The sequence below is a fragment of the Pongo pygmaeus genome, chromosome 9, assembly GCF_028885625.2.
Source record: "Pongo pygmaeus isolate AG05252 chromosome 9, NHGRI_mPonPyg2-v2.0_pri, whole genome shotgun sequence".
Lineage (NCBI taxonomy): Eukaryota > Metazoa > Chordata > Mammalia > Primates > Hominidae > Pongo > Pongo pygmaeus.
The window spans coordinates 33,925,749-33,941,306 of record NC_072382.2 but is presented as its reverse complement, the minus strand read 5'-3'; the positions used below and the strand labels follow the sequence as shown (position 1 = coordinate 33,941,306).

The window sequence follows — 15,558 nt, the reverse complement described above, 5'->3', positions numbered from 1 at the left end:
AGCGGAACCCTTTTCTTTTGGGAAGGAGGTCTCTCCAATAATTGCTTGCACCTTGCAAAGGGATGCAGGCGCTCATTAAGTATATAATCCACTGTTTGCAGGTTAGTTAAAAATAGTCATGCTTGGCTTGTAGACTTCCAGCAATCCCCAGGAAGTAGATTTCTGTAATTCCTTCGACAATAATTTTGAGAAATCTGTTGTAAGTATTCTAGGTTGGGGTGGATTATTCTGCTAAGTGTGCTTCAAAACTTAAGCTGTGCAGTAAGTAAGCAGTTGTCCTGGAAATAAGAATGATTACTGCCTGCACTTGGAAAGGGCAGGCTTTTGTGTTTCTGATGAAATTCTGAGCTCTTGATACACTGCCTTATCAAGGAATATAGTTCTCACTTCAGGTAATGTGTTCCTGTAGTTTTGCATTTTTTAGCAAGGACTAATGACCTCTTCTCTCTCAGAGTACCCCCTCCCCCAAATTAGATTAAAATTCCTAATTGTAAGGGGCTGACATTGTTTTAGATAAGAGAGTTTTAGATTAAAAATATTTCTCGTCTTCAGCAGCTTAATTCAGAGCCCATTTTCCTTCAATTCACGTAAAGAGTCACTGACAGGTGGTGCTTGTGCTTGCAAGTTACTGTCAAAGAATTTTCTATTGTGATTATAGTGGTTACAAAGTTCAGGAATCTTTGGATGTGTGCCTCAGACTTGAGAAAAACCTCGGACGAATTTTAGCCCCCGATTTTTATGCCTGTAGCAGTTTTTAGTGATGTGTATTTGGCATAATTGCTAAAAGATAAGGCCTGAGAAAGACCCACGTAAATACCTTGGTATTCATTGGCTCAGAAACATACATCCTGTTTTTGATTAAAGGATATCAAGTCCTTGGTCGTTTTCGTGAACTGCTTATGAGATATTTGCTTTGGGATGATGTTCATTTGTTCAGCCATCTGTAATACGTGAAACTGGCTTTCATGTGTTGTTCCTGTTCAGCCTGATGTTGGGTGATTTCCTCGGATCAGTTTTGAATTTCTGATTTCCCTTCTGACCTTTGTACCTTGAGCCTTCTGAACTTCCCTGACTTTCTTTGGCTCCTCTTTCAGACCGCCAGAGCCTGACTTAGGGGACTTCTGATCCACATTGTTTGGGTTTAGCCCTGGTGTCCTCTTTCTTTTTCTTTTCAGTGTGGTGGTCATGGAGATACGGGGCTGGGAAAGATGCTTTGATTACAATGATGGTAAAAATCATTAAAAGTTGATGTTCCTCCCCAGAGTCCTCTCCGTCTTTCTCCGTCTCATCTGAGCGACTCGTTGCTTCCTCTATGCTTTTTGGATGCCCTTTCTGCTGTCCCCCTTTATGACCAGCTTCCTGTGGTCCAGCCCACCTGTGGATCCACAGTCCACCTCTGGGCTCCATGGTTTTCTGTGGGTTTGCCACTGATTCAATTCCATGACTCAATGGAAGGATTAAACACTGGGTTCCCTGTGTGTAACTCTTACCTCCTATCTGCTCTCATTTGTTCTCTGATTTCCACTGGAGGCAGTTTCACCCCAGGGTAGGTGAGTCCTGGGCCTAATGCAGGGCATCCTAAGGGGTTTGTGGGAAGAAGTGGTGTCAGGAGGGAGGCAGGAGAATGAATGACAATTTCTGACAAGGCCTTTGACTTTCTGCAAACAACCTAGTTTGGAACTTTTTCTGAGGAGTCGCTGCGGTTTGGTGCTGCCACTCACTGTAGAATGCGTCTGACCCTGAGCTGTCTGAGATCTTACTCAAAGTGCTGGCTTGCTACAGTCCCATCATTTACATGGCTGCTCTCCCTTGTTGTTTAAGGAAGGCTAAGCCAGACATTTGCCTTCGTTGAAAAATGGGCAAACATAAATTTGTTTCTGGAAAATTCTGTAGCAATTGTTCAGCACCTTCCTGTCCTGGAGACTCTGCAGTGTGTTCCCAGTCTACTTCCACCCACCCCACCCCAACCTCTTTTGCTTGAATATTCTAAAGGAATCAGAGTTCCTTCTCTTTTCCACGTAAAGAAAAGGCTGTTGTCACATCTTGCCTGCCCTCCATTAGACTCCTAACTTCCATCTCCGCCTTCCGTCTTGCTTCCAGTCAGTAAGCTCTGTTTTGGATGCGGGAGGTTGGTGTGGGAAAGAAGTTTCTTTGTAGTACTGAGTACTGACACCCTCTATTCTCTTTGGCCATCCAGGCTCCGGGCAAAATGGTAGAGCTCAAATTTGACTTCACTCTCTTTTTAACTAGTGAGCTTCCATTCAGTTCATGTCAGTACACATTTACTGTGTGCCTGTTATGTACAGGGATAGTGCTCATCTGTTCATGGGCAGCTACTCAGTGTGACTGTCTGGGTCTCAGTTCTCTCATCTGGAAAATGGGGACAACAATAGTTCCAATCTCATTGGGTTCTTGTGAGGATTACATGAGTTAATGCATCTGAAGTGTTTAAAACAGTGCGTGGTATACAGTAAGCACTCAATGAATGCTACCTGCTCTTTTAAAATGGCAGAAACAGATGCAATGTTTACTCTGTCTAGGTGCTGTGCAGGGGCAGGGGTTACAGAGGTGAATAAGGACGAGACAGTTTGTAGAAGCTCCTCAAGAAGAGGGCGATCAAGGCCCTTGCCCTCTGTACTGTGTGATCAGTGCTATTGAGGGAATAGTTAATTCTGGGGGCATGGGGGCCTTGAAGGATGAGGTGGGGTTGGCAGTGTTGATGGTGGCATTTCTGGCAGAGGAAAAGTAAAGGGTTCTTTGTGGTCAGAGCACAGGGTGCTGTAGGGAGGAGTCCTCAGCACCCTCTCTGCATGCTGGGGCTTCCCCAGGCCCTCCTGTGCCGGCTGAAGGGCTCTAAGTGGCTGTGTGCTTCTCCCTCCAACTTGTTAGTTCCTGATTTACCTTCATTTGCCTATTGCCTGTTACAATACCCAGCACAGAATAGGAATTTCTTAAATTTTCAGTCTCTACACTCCTGTTCCCCCTGTTTGGCTGTTTCTGTTAAATTTTAGAATACTGTCTCATTTAAATAATTCACAGTAAGTTGTGAATGACTGCTTTATTAAGGGAATATATTTGCATGTTGATAGAAGGTTTTGCTGATACCAAAGAACTTCTTCTGATTACATGATCAATTCTAGCATCAGTGACGTATGGTGATAAGAAGAATGTATATTCTGTTGTTTTGGGGTGGAGAGTTCTGTGGATATCTATCAGGTCCGCTTGATCCAGAGCTGAGTTCAGGTCCTGAATACTTCTGTTAATTTTCTGTCTTGATGATCTAATATCGTCAGTGGGGTGTTAAAGTCCCCCACTATTATTGTGTGTGAGTCTAAGTCTCTTTGCAGGTCTCAAAGAACTTTGTAGGTCTCTAAGAATTTTATGAATCTGGGTACCCCTGCATTGGGCGTATATGTATTTAGAATACTTAGCTCTTCTTGATGAATCGATACCAAAGAATTTCTAATTTAGAACAGTGTGCGGGGAGATAGTTTTGACCTGGGACGTCCTCCTTGCCGCTCCCCAACCTCCGTGTACACATCATCAACTTGCAGTCGAGTCTAGAATAGGTTCGAGTTCGTTTGTTCATTCATTCATTCCTTTATTCAATATGTTTTGAATGCCTCAATATTCTGAGGTAACAGTAGTGAACAGAAACAAGGCCTGTTCTCACAGGGATTAGAGAGAATGGGGCTTGTTTTTGTTTGTTACCGTTACCTCGGAATATTGAGCCCAGTGCCATCCAAACTTGACTGTGCTTACCAGTCATTTGAAGATCTTGTTGAAATGTGGATTCTGATTCAGTAGGTCTGAAATAAGGCCTGAGAGTCTGCATTGTTAACAAGCACTTGAGTAATGCTGATGATGCAAGTTTGTGGACCCCATTTTGAGAAATAAGTGGCAATAAGCAAATACCTGTAGGTCGGGTGATGGTAAGCTCTATGGAGCAAAATAAATCAGGGTAGGGGATAGTACCTTCACACATGGACTTGTCTAGATGGAGTGGTGAGAGGAGGCCTTTCTGAGGAGATGGCCTTGAGTAGACCTAACAGTGGAAATCTGGGGGAAGAATATTCCAGGCTGTGGGAAAAGCAAGTGCAAAGGCCTTGAGCAGAGATTGTGCTTGCGTTGTTTGAGGAAGAGCAGGAATGCCAGTGTAGAATTGAATGAGCAAAGGGAGAGTAGTGAGAAATGATGTTGAAGAAAGAGATGGGGCTGGATCCTATAGGACTTACTGGCGGTGGTGATGACTGGGTACTTTAGTTGGAATGAGATGGTCAGCCATTGGAGCATCCAAACAAGAGGTGACATAATCTGACTTCAGTTTTAAAAGAATCAACCTGGTTGTTGTGGAGAGAAAAGTCTGTAAGGTCAAGTATGGAAGCCAGGAGATCAGGAAGGAAGCTGTTGTTGAAATCAATCTGCAGATGAAGATGGCTTAGAGAGGGTGGTAGCAGGAGAAGTGGTTAGATTTTGGCTGTCTCTTGAAGATAGAGCTAGTAGAATTATCTGGTGGATTAAAAGGGTAGGAGAGAAAGAGAGGAATTGATATGGTTCCAAGGTCTTTGGCTCAAACAACTGGGAAGATGAAGTTGCCATTAATTGAGACAGCAGTTCAGGTTTGGGGTAAGAAAATAAGAGTTCATTTGGGGGTATGTAAAGCTTGAAGTGTTTATGCAAGTGGAGATGTCAGGTTGCCAGTTGAACAAAGTAGTCTGGAATTCTAGGGTGACAACAGGTCCTGAGGCAGAAATTTGGAAGTCATCAGCATGGAAGTGAATAAGAAACCTAGAAAGTGAGTATGGAGAAGAGAGAGGGAGATCTGAGCAATGAGCCTGGGATTACTGCAGCATTCAGGGGTTCAGGGTGAAGGGGACCAGCAAGAGATAGAGAAAAAAACAATAAGGCAGTAGGAAGAGAAGAAAGTGTATATGGTGTCCTGGGCGCTAAGAGAAGAAAGCAATCAAGGAGGAGGGTGTGATTGGCTTGGACAAATGCTGCTGAGAGTGGAGTTAGATAGGCACTAGCAATGCACGTTGAGTTTGGAGGTGTGAAGGTGGTTAGTGGCTCTGAGAGTGATGGGGATAAAACTCTAACTGCAGATGGTTCAAGAGAGAAAGGAAAAAGAGGCATTGGAGGCAACACATAAGACAATTCTTCTGAAGTCTTTTCTCTAGAGAAAAGCACAGTCATGGGGGAGGTGGGCCAAGGGAGGGTTAAGATGAGGTCTCATTATATGTGTTCACACTTTCTTATTTTTAAACATGAGAGACATATGACCAGAGTGTTTGATTTGGTGTTTTTCCCCCAAATGTAGATGGCCCAGTAGAATATATTTTGACTTTTTACTCTCAGTGTATTAGTACTTCAAAGATTCTTACAAGATGTCCCAAATCTTGCCTCCCATCTCATCCTTCCCATCCCCACAAAGTAAAGAAAATGATCTTGGGGCCAGACAGGGTGCTGTAGGGAGGAGTCCCTTGCACCCTCTCCCTGCCCTGGGATTTCCCCTGGCCCTCCTTGGGGGGGCTGAAGGGCTCTGAGGGGCTGGGATACTGCAGCATTTGGGGGTTCAGGGAGAAGGAGGACAAGCAAGAGTCAGAGAAAATAAAATAATAAGGAGGTAGGAAAAGAAGAAAGTGTATTAAATATTAAAAGTACAGTGTTACTTGTACTTCAAAAAGTACAGTGTTACTGTACTTTTAATACTGGCATAAAACAGAAGTTAGATATCCCCTTGCTGACCCACATCCTTCCCTCAAACTGACCACCGCTGTGGAAACTGCAGGATCCTGAAATTCTGATGACGACCAAAGAATCTCTCAGAAGCTTACTTAGCTCAAGTCTCAAATTACTGGAATATGATCTGAGAATATTCAAAATGAATGTGCACACTTCCCTTTTCATTTTCATTAACCTTCAAGCCCGTATTGTGGTTTTCTTTCTTTCTTTTTTTTTTTAAAGACAAACAAAAACTCCACTCTTCCCCAGACAAAAATGAATAGTTGGAATGACCTTAAAACATTTTCGTTGCTTGACAACATATTAGAGGGGATTTCTAAACACACAGAGGGACACATTATTCTGGGTCACGGGATGGCTGCCATGGATGGTGACTCTCTTTGGGGACTTCAGGACCAAAGAAGCAGTTAGTAATCTGGGTGTTGTAAATGTCAGTTTTAGGAGCTGGTGGGAAGGTGGCAACTGAGTCATATTAATTCAGCAGTGTTTATCAAGCACCCAGCATGTGCCAGGCCCTCCACTAGATGCTGGGGGTGTAGTGAGAACAGGCCAGGCCTGGACTCTGCCCTCAGGCAGCCCGTAGTCCAGGACAAGAAACTCTCACTCAGGCAGGTGCAGTGGCAGGTAGGTAAAGTCCTTCCATGAATTGGGTCAGGTTGGGGGATGTGGCAGGACAGCAAGTGCCTGCGTTGCTCAAAGAGGCAGCCACTGCTTAGTGGCAGCCTGCATGGGACCGAGGCTCAGGGTGCCATAGTTCTGACTTCTCAACAAAAGGCAGATCTTTATTTAGAATTTTTGTTTTCAAATATCACCAATTAGTTCAGATTTCTAAAATGTCATGCAGTACAAAGAAAACACACTCATCAGCCACCAGCTTTTTCTTCTTTTTTTAAAGTCAAGTTTATTAAGGTGTAATTTACATACAGTGAAATTCATCCTTTGTAGGTGTGCTGCATGATGAGTTTTGACAAAAGTGTGTAATCATGCGTCCACCACCACAATCCAGATATAGAACATTTCTGTCACCCCAAAAAGTTCCCTCTTGCCCCTTGCAGCTAATCCACTCCCTCAACACACCCAGTCCCTGGAAACCACCCATGTATTTTCCATCCCTGTAGTTTTGCCTTTCCCAGAAGGTCGTAGAAATGGAATTGTACCATATATAACATTTTGCGTTTGGCTTCTTTCACTTAGCATAATGTTCTTGAAAATCATCTGTGTCATTGCATCGATCACTAATTCTGTTCTTTTTATTGCAGAATAGTATTCCATTGCACCACAGTTTGCTTATTCATTCAGCAGTTGATGGACATTTGGGTTGTTTCCAGTTTATGACATGAAGTCTTTCTGTGGGCAGTTTTCATTCCTTTTGGTTAAATGCCTAGGGGTGGGATTGCTTGGTCATGTGTTAGGGATGTGTTTCGCCTTATAAGAAACTGCTAAACTGTTTTTCAAAGTAGCTGTACAGTTTTGCATTCTCATTAGCAATGTATGAGAGTTCTAGTTGTTCCTCTGTATCCTCACTGGCATTTGGTATTGTCAGCTTTTTTTTTCTTTTTAATTTAGATGTCAGCCATTCTAATAGTTGTTTAGTGGTATCTCATTCCAGTTTTAGTTTACATTTCTCTAATTACTAATAATTTTATTGTCACATATCTTTTCATGTTCTTACTTGCCATCTATATCTCTACTTTGAAGTGTCTGTTAAGTTATTTTGCCCATTTAAAAATTGGATTGTTTTCTTTTTACTGAGTTTTGAGCTTTCTTTATATAGTCTGGATACAAGTCTTTTATCAGATAGGTGTTTTGCAAATGTGTTCTCCCAGTCTGTGGCTTGTCTTTTCATTTTATTAACAGTGTTTTTTTTGTTTTGTTTTGTTTTTTTAAAGGAGAGAAGTTTTAAATTTAGATTAACTCTATCAACTTCTCAGTTTAAGATTTGTGCTTTTTGTGTCCTAGCATAGAAATTGCCTAATGTGTGCCAAGGTCACAAATATCTATGATTTCTTCTAGAAGTTTTGTATTTTTATTTTTACTTTTAGGTCTGTGATCCATTTCATGTTAATATTTGTGTATGGTGCAAAGTAAGAATCAAGGTTAATTTTTTTATATGGATATTTAATTGTTCTAGCACCACTTATTGAAAAGATTACCCTTGGTCCATTGACTTGTCTTGGCACCATATATGTCTGGGTTTATTTCTAGTCTGTTCTATTGCACTTCTCTCCATATGCCAGTACAACACTGTCTTGATTTCTCTAGTTCAGGGTTTCTTAACGTCAGCACTATTAACATTTTGGGTTCAACGGTTCTTTGTTGTGGATGCCTGTCCTGTGCATTAGAAGTTTAGCAATATTTCTGACTGCCTGGTAGATGTCAGTAACTCCCCTCATTCTTAGTTGTGACAACCAAAAATGTTTCAAGACATTGCTAAATGTCCCCCAAGGGAGTAAAATTGACCTTGATTGAGTTTTACTGCTTTAGTTCTGTAGTAAGTCTTGAAGTCAGATAGTGTGAGTATTCTTTATTCTTTTAAAAAATCTTTTTGGCTATTCTCGGTCTTATGCTTTCTATACAGATTTTAGTATCTTCTTGTCAATTTCTATTTAAAAAGCTGCTGGAATTTTGGTTTGAATTTCTTTGAATCTAGACCAATTAGAGATCGCTGTCTTAACAGTGTGTGTGTTTTTTTTTTTTTACTCCATGAACATATCTCTCTCTACTTAGGTATTCTTTCTTTTCTCTCATCAGTGTTTTATAGTTTTCAACATACAAATTTGTACATACATTTTTCATGTTTTTCAGTGCTTTGGCAAACAGTAATATAAAAATTTCTTTGTTAGTATATAGAAATATAATTTTAAAAACCTTATATCATATGACCCTCCTAAACTCATTTTAGTTCTAGTAGCTTTTTATAGACTCTTCGAGATTTTTCTACATAGGAAATCATGTTATCTGTGAATAAAGACACTTCTCGTTCTTTCAAATCTGTAAGGCTTTTATTTATTTTTCTTGCCTTATTGCACTGGCTAGAACTTCTAGTACTTTGCTGAATAGAAATAGGGAGAGTGGACATCCTTGCCTTGATCCTGGCACTGGAGGAAAGTATCAGTCTTTCTCTAAAGTATGATGTTGGCTATAGTTTTGATTTTGTTTCACAGAGGCCCTTTATCAGGCTGAGGAAATTCCCTTCTCTAGCAAATTTGCTGTGAATTTTTATCATGACTGGTTATCAGATTTTGGCAAATGCTTTCTCTTTGTCTATTGAGATGATCACAGGGTTTATCTTTAGTTTGTAAAAAGGCAACTTTTTACAAACTAAAGAAATTCCTGGCCAGATGTGGTGGCTCATGCCTGTAATCCCAGCACTTTGGGAGGCCAAGGCAGGAGGATCACCTAATGTCAGAAGTTCGAGACCAGCCTGGCCAACATGGTGAAACCCTGTCTCTACTAAAAACACAAAAAAATTAGCTGGGTATGGTGGTGGGTGCCTGTAATCCCAGCCACTCAGGAGGCTGAGGCAGGAGAATCACTTGAACCTGGGAGGCAGAGGTTGCAGTGAGCTGAGATCATGCCACTGTACTCCAGCCTGGGTGAGAAGAGCGAGACTCCATCTCAAAAAAAAAAAAAAAGAAAAAAAAGAAATTCCTAACAACGGCCAGGCCATGTTAAAACATGAATTTTTAGTTTCATGTTCATGAGGGGTATTGGTCTGTAGTTTTGTTTTGCTAAAAGGTATTGTCTGGTTTTGTTATAAGAGTAGTGCTGGTCTATAAAATAATAGGGGCCAGATGCGGTGGCTCACCCGTGTAATCCCAACACTTTGGGAGCCCAAGGAGGGTGGATCACTTGACGTCAGGAGTTCGAGACCAGCCTGGTCAACATGATGAAACCCTGTCTCTACTAAAAATACAAAAATTAGCCAGGTATGGTGGTGCACACCTATGGTCCCAGCTACTTGGGAGGCTGAAGCATGAGAATTGTTTGAACCCAGGAGGTGGAGGTTGCAGTGAGTCGGGATTGTGCCACTGCACTCCAGCCTGGGTGACATAGCAAGACTCTGCCTCAAAAATAAAAGATAAATAAAATAAAATAATAGGGAAGTATTCCCACTTCTGCTTTATGGACGTGTTTGTGCAGAACGATTTCTCTTTTAAGGCCTGTGAGCTTACAGATGATATTGAAGATCCCTCAAGGATTTCTTTAGTAAAATAAAAAGTATCAGGTACCTCTAGTTCATTTTCTCATTCTCTCTCTCTTTATTTTATTTTTTTGAGATGGAGTCTCATTCTGTTGTCCAGGCTGGAGTGCAGTGGCACAATCTCGGCTCACTGCAATCTCCATCTCCCAGGTTTAAGCGGTTCTCCTGCCTCAGCCTCCCAAGTAGCTGGGACTACAGGCATGCACCACTGCACCCGGCTAATTTTTGTATTTTTAGTAGAGATGGGGTTTCACCATGTTGGCGAGGCTGGTCTTCAACTCCTAACCTCAAGTAATCTGCCAGTCTCGGCCTCCCAGAGTGCTGGGATTATAGGCATGAACTACCATTCCTGGCCCATTTTCTCATTCTCAGAGCTACCAGCAGATACTACTTTGGTTTAAGGTCTAGGGAAAACAGCCTGGGTGAGGGAAAATTGCATTGGTTGCATTCAGGAGACTGAGGTCACCCCTGGCTGTTACTTACCAAATCATTTCACTTTTCAGGGCTTTCGTTTTCTCATCTATGGATAATAGCCTCAAGATCTTCCCTTCTTCCCCCATCCCCCGTCTGTGTCTTTACAAGCCATAAGCAGATGTTTTGGTGGAGTTCTACCATCTGCATTTCCTGCTTCTTCCTACATTAGCAGCCAAGCCCAGCCAAGGATTTTCATTCTGAAAAGGGAAGAGTTTTCCCACAGTTTGCTGTCATAGTTCCAATGTGAGGCCCAGATAAATATAGGCCTATCTTCAATCTTCATTGGATTTTTAAAAATTATGAAAGTAATATATATTTTATTAAATTCAAACAATACTCAGGTAGATGCAGTAAAATGCAAAAGGCCCTGTTGGCCTTGTGTATTAGTCCACTCTCACGATACTATAAAGAACTGCCCGAGACTGAGTAATTTATAAAGGAAAGAAGTTTAGTTGACTCACAGTTCCGCATGGCTGGGGAGGCCTCAGGAAAGTTACAATCATGGCAGAAGGGGAAGCAAACACATCCTTCTTCATATGATGGCAGGAAAGAGAAGTGCTGAGTGAAGTGGGGAGAATAAAACCATCAGATCTTGTGAGAACTCATTATCACAAGAATAGCATAGGGGTAACTGCCCCCATGATTCATTTACCTCCTACTGAGTCCCTTCCACAATGCATGGGGATTATGGGAACTACAATTCAAGGTGTGATTTGGGTGGAGACACAGCCAAACCATATCACCTTGCTATTCCCTAGAGTCATGCTGTCAATCAAGTGTGATGGATCCTTCCAGCCCTCTTTGTACAAATATTTATATCCATAGACTAGCCTCAACTTAATTTTTTTTAAGATACAAAAGGTATAATATTTAGCAACTTGCTTTTCCCATTAACACTATATCATGACCCTTTTTCCATACTGATTAAATTGTGTCATGAGAGAACTTGAACTTCTGTTAGAAACAGGGAAAGACCTTTTATTATAAAAGAGAATAGCTTTAACAACACAGGTCAGATTGAAACCTAGAGTTAAAATATCTCCTTAGACGGTTCTGCCCATTTTCCTTTACTCCCTGGCTTCCTTCTCTAGACGATACTTCCGCAGACATTTAAGAGAAATCATGGACGCTTTTAAACACCACATAGAATGGGGACAAACTTATGTTTTAACCAATCCTAGATATAAATAAGGCCAAGTAGCTGCCTCAAGCATAGGCCAAGGTCGCTGCTGCACCTGCCTCCTGTTCACTCAGGCGCGGCTTTGCCCAAGTGTCCTAACCACGAGAGGTGAATTCGATGTAGATTGAGATTTATATATGTTAAATCTATTCTTAGCTAGAAATAAAATCTCCTGACGTCAGACACACAAAATGGTTTTGGTATTTATGCAGTTCAAGTAAATGGGGAAGCCTAGAATACTTCTAACTTCAGTCTTTCCACATGAAATATGGAATGAAGTATCTAGAATGAAACTGAGACTCCCAGACCTGTCTGTCTACCTCTGTCCCTAGTAATGAATGCCGTTCCCCTGTCACTTGCCTTTTTATTTACCAGGTGTCAACAGCAAACCCAAGAAGTCTGAAGAAAAATGGGAAGTGTGAGAAGAAAATGTGTTGAAATTGACAGTGTGGCTTATAAGTTCTTGTTGAAAAGGGATAAATAAAAGTATCTCTAGATCTGTATCCTTCATTATCAGTTAAGAAGTCTTTGTTTTGAAAAGAATGGGAGGATCAGTCTTTGGAGCATTATTTTGAATATAATTAAGCTGGGTGAAAGTGTATTAAAAAATCGGCATCCTAGAACTGTCTTTGGCAGTTTCCTGTTATTATCTTATTAATACTGGAGATGAACATATGAATCAAGCTGGTGAACCCTACAGAAACTGAACCTTTTTTTCCAATTGGGTGGGGAATATTTCTGTAGTCTCTAGTCCAGCAATAAACACATTTTAAACAAGTGTTTTCCATTCTTGTGACCAATGTAATATCTTTACTTTTCCCTGCAGAGACAACAGTCTCCAGAGTTTCGTACAACAGTTCACGGTTGTCAAAGCTTTCCGTTTCTTTTCCTATTTGAATCTCACACTACTCCTAAGAGAGGGCTGAGAAAGTGATTTGCTAAAGGTCACACATTGGTCCAGGGATTTGCACATTATTCTGTGATTCAGGGGGCAGATCACCTAGCTACACAACTAAAACTAGCTCCAGTATGGGGCCTCAGGCCACGGGGGAATCCCAGGTGACATATTCGTAATAGGAATGAAATATAACCAGGCCACATGGATGCTATAATTAATTGATAGAAATAACAGCTAATACTTTTGAGCATTTACTGTTCGTACCAGCTCATTTGATTCTCATACCAACCCTATGAAGTAGGTTCTGCAGTTATCCCCATGTTTCAGAAGAGGGAACTGAGGCACAGAATAACTTAACAGTAACTGGTTCAGTGTCTCCCAGTTAACTGGCAGAGTAGAGATTGGAACCTAGGTAGTTCGATTCCAGAGCCCACCCTCTGCTTCATGATATTGCCCTCCAGGATATTAAGAGGCTAAGGTTACTGGCTGTGCATCTCCTGGGCCCAGTGCCTCTTCTTCCTATTGCCCAGGTCATCCTTCTGCCTCTTTCTGGAGACTGGCTTTTTCTGCTTCCCCATAGATTCTTGGTTCCCCTGACAATAAACCTTGCACGGGGCTTTTCACTTGCTGTGGTGCTCACTGCAGCCAGAGTGGGCAAGGCTCTTTAGTTTAAATGCCCACCATCAAGACTTTGCCCCAGTTCCACATTCCCATGAGGGAGAATTAAGCTGCTGCAATCTGGCCAATGGAATTAGGGAATCTACCTCTCATCCATTTAGCAGAGGCCAGAGGAGAAGGGGCACATGGTATAAAAATGCCTTCTTAGCCTGATCCCCCTTTCACCATGGCCTTGGTAGAGGTCAGTTTTAAATGTCAGTTTGGAGGGCAAACTTCTGAACATTTGTCTCCTCCTTCATAGCAGTAAAAGACAACTTCACATGTTGGTACGCTTGTTCTATGGAAGATAACAGTGACAGGTGGCCTGCTTGATAGTGTTGGCCAATTTTCCTGGTATGAATACTCCCACCGCGGCTGATTTCAAGCTGCTAACACGATAATGGAGTTGGGAAGTGATGCCTCAACTGGCTCAGCTCTGATGTGACCTGGCCCTGGCACACCAATACTCCTATCCATATACGGGCTAGAGGCAGGGAAGCTTCCACAGTAAGTGCACGATGTCTCCAAGGAGTTTGAAACCTAGGCTTCACAGGCCAATCAACTAGTTGCATTTATAATTATGTAAAAGGGAATAAGATTTCAAGGTAGAGAGGATGGGAGTCAGATTTGCTGCGTGCAGTCTGAAACAGCTTCAAACACTGTGTATAGTCCCAATGGTACAACCTAGTAGGCACTCAGCGATGCTTTATAAAAAATTGCAATTTCCTTTGATTATGGTGTCTCACTTGTGACATATAATTAACCCTTTCACTGATTTTAAGACGTCAGACCTAATTTTCTTGAGTGAGCATTGGTTTGGTTTTCTGGCACGGAAAGGTGTAATTTTTCTTTGCTTCCAGATGTCAGCAGCTCCTCCTCCTCTGCTGTCATCATGTCATCATGTTTCAAACCTAGGGATGAGGAGTCCACGTGGTACCCTAGTAGACGTCTTTCAGTTGGATACACATTATTAGTCTCAATTGGAGGCTTTTATTTATGATCATAAGGCCATCTCTCAGTTCATGTAATTATGCTAAAAGCCAAGACAGTCATGTGACTGCCACTTCCGACAGCGTGTCTGGTGCCTTAGCAGATCTCAAGGCCTGTCTGATTGGCTCTTTTCATTTGCACATCTGAGAAGGAGACTGGGAGTCTTGGCTTCAGTGTGCTACTTAAGATGCTGCCGACATTCCCCATCTTTCCTCCTGATGTGACGATGTTGCTAACCTTGGCCAGCTCTCACAACGGGTCGTGTTGGTCACTGGGAGATGCAGAGAGGAAGTGTCAACAGTGTGGATCTCTCACCCTCCTTAGACATGGAACTCCCAGTGTCCTACTGATGGAAGGTCAGTGTCTTTACCTATAAAAATAGCACCATTAATTTATTCTTTTGATTTCCCATGGGGCATGGCAAGAGAAAAAATTTTACAAGATTCTTCTTTCACATTTTATTGAAGATTTGTCCTAGTTTGTGAATATGTAGACTTCTGAATAAGACTAACATTTATGAGACAGCTATTATTGTGTTAGTCACTGGATCAAGGGTTTAATCTTACTGAGTCCCCATGACGACACTGTCAGATAGTTCTTGCCCATTTTGCTTGGAGGAAGTTGAGATTGAGAGAACATGTAAAAACCAACTGGCCTAAGGGCACATTGCTTGTAAGTAGTGGAGCTGGGATTTGAAACTAGATCTGATTACAATGTAAATATATTATCAGTTATACAGTGCAGTCCTTCCCTGCCCACCCAACATTTTATGAAATCGTCAAACACACGGAAAAGTAGAAAGAACAATATAGTAAACACCCCTATACCTACCATCTAAATGGTGCAATTAACATTTTGCTTTATCATATATCTGTCTGTCCCACTATCCATCAATTCATCTTATTTTTGATGTATTCAGAGTAAGTTGCAGATATCAGTACATGTCACCCCTAAATACTTTCGCATGCGTGTCATTGATTAGGGTTCAGTATTTGTTTATGACTCTTTCTGAGGTAAATTTTACATACAATGAAATACAAAACTCTTGAGTACATATTCTTGAGTTTTTACAAACGGATACACCTGTGTATCCCAAATCCCTGTCAAGATATAGCACGTGACCATGACCCCAGAAAGTAAGTTTTCTTTTGCCCTTCTGCAGACATTCCCATCTCTTCTCACTCGCCCCACCCAATCCAAGCAACCATGGTTTCATTTTATTTTTCACTAGAGTTTAGTTTTTATATCACGCAGTTAAAAAACAACCAAATTGCCAGTTTTCTTTGTTCTGCAGCAAAAGATAAAAGTGAGTATCTATCCTGTGTGTACAATAAAGATCTACAACTCCAAGACAATTGGTTTCCCTACAGTTGTGATATACCATGCAGTCTCATGTAGTGGTGTCTGTTGTTT

General features: G+C 41.6%; 1 protein-coding gene across 4 annotated transcripts in view; it reads left to right on the top strand.

Moving 5' to 3' along the window:
* Positions 1-15,558, top strand: part of KIAA1549L (KIAA1549 like) — a 302,953-nt gene that overhangs the window by 1,261 nt on the left and 286,134 nt on the right. The window lies entirely within an intron of this gene.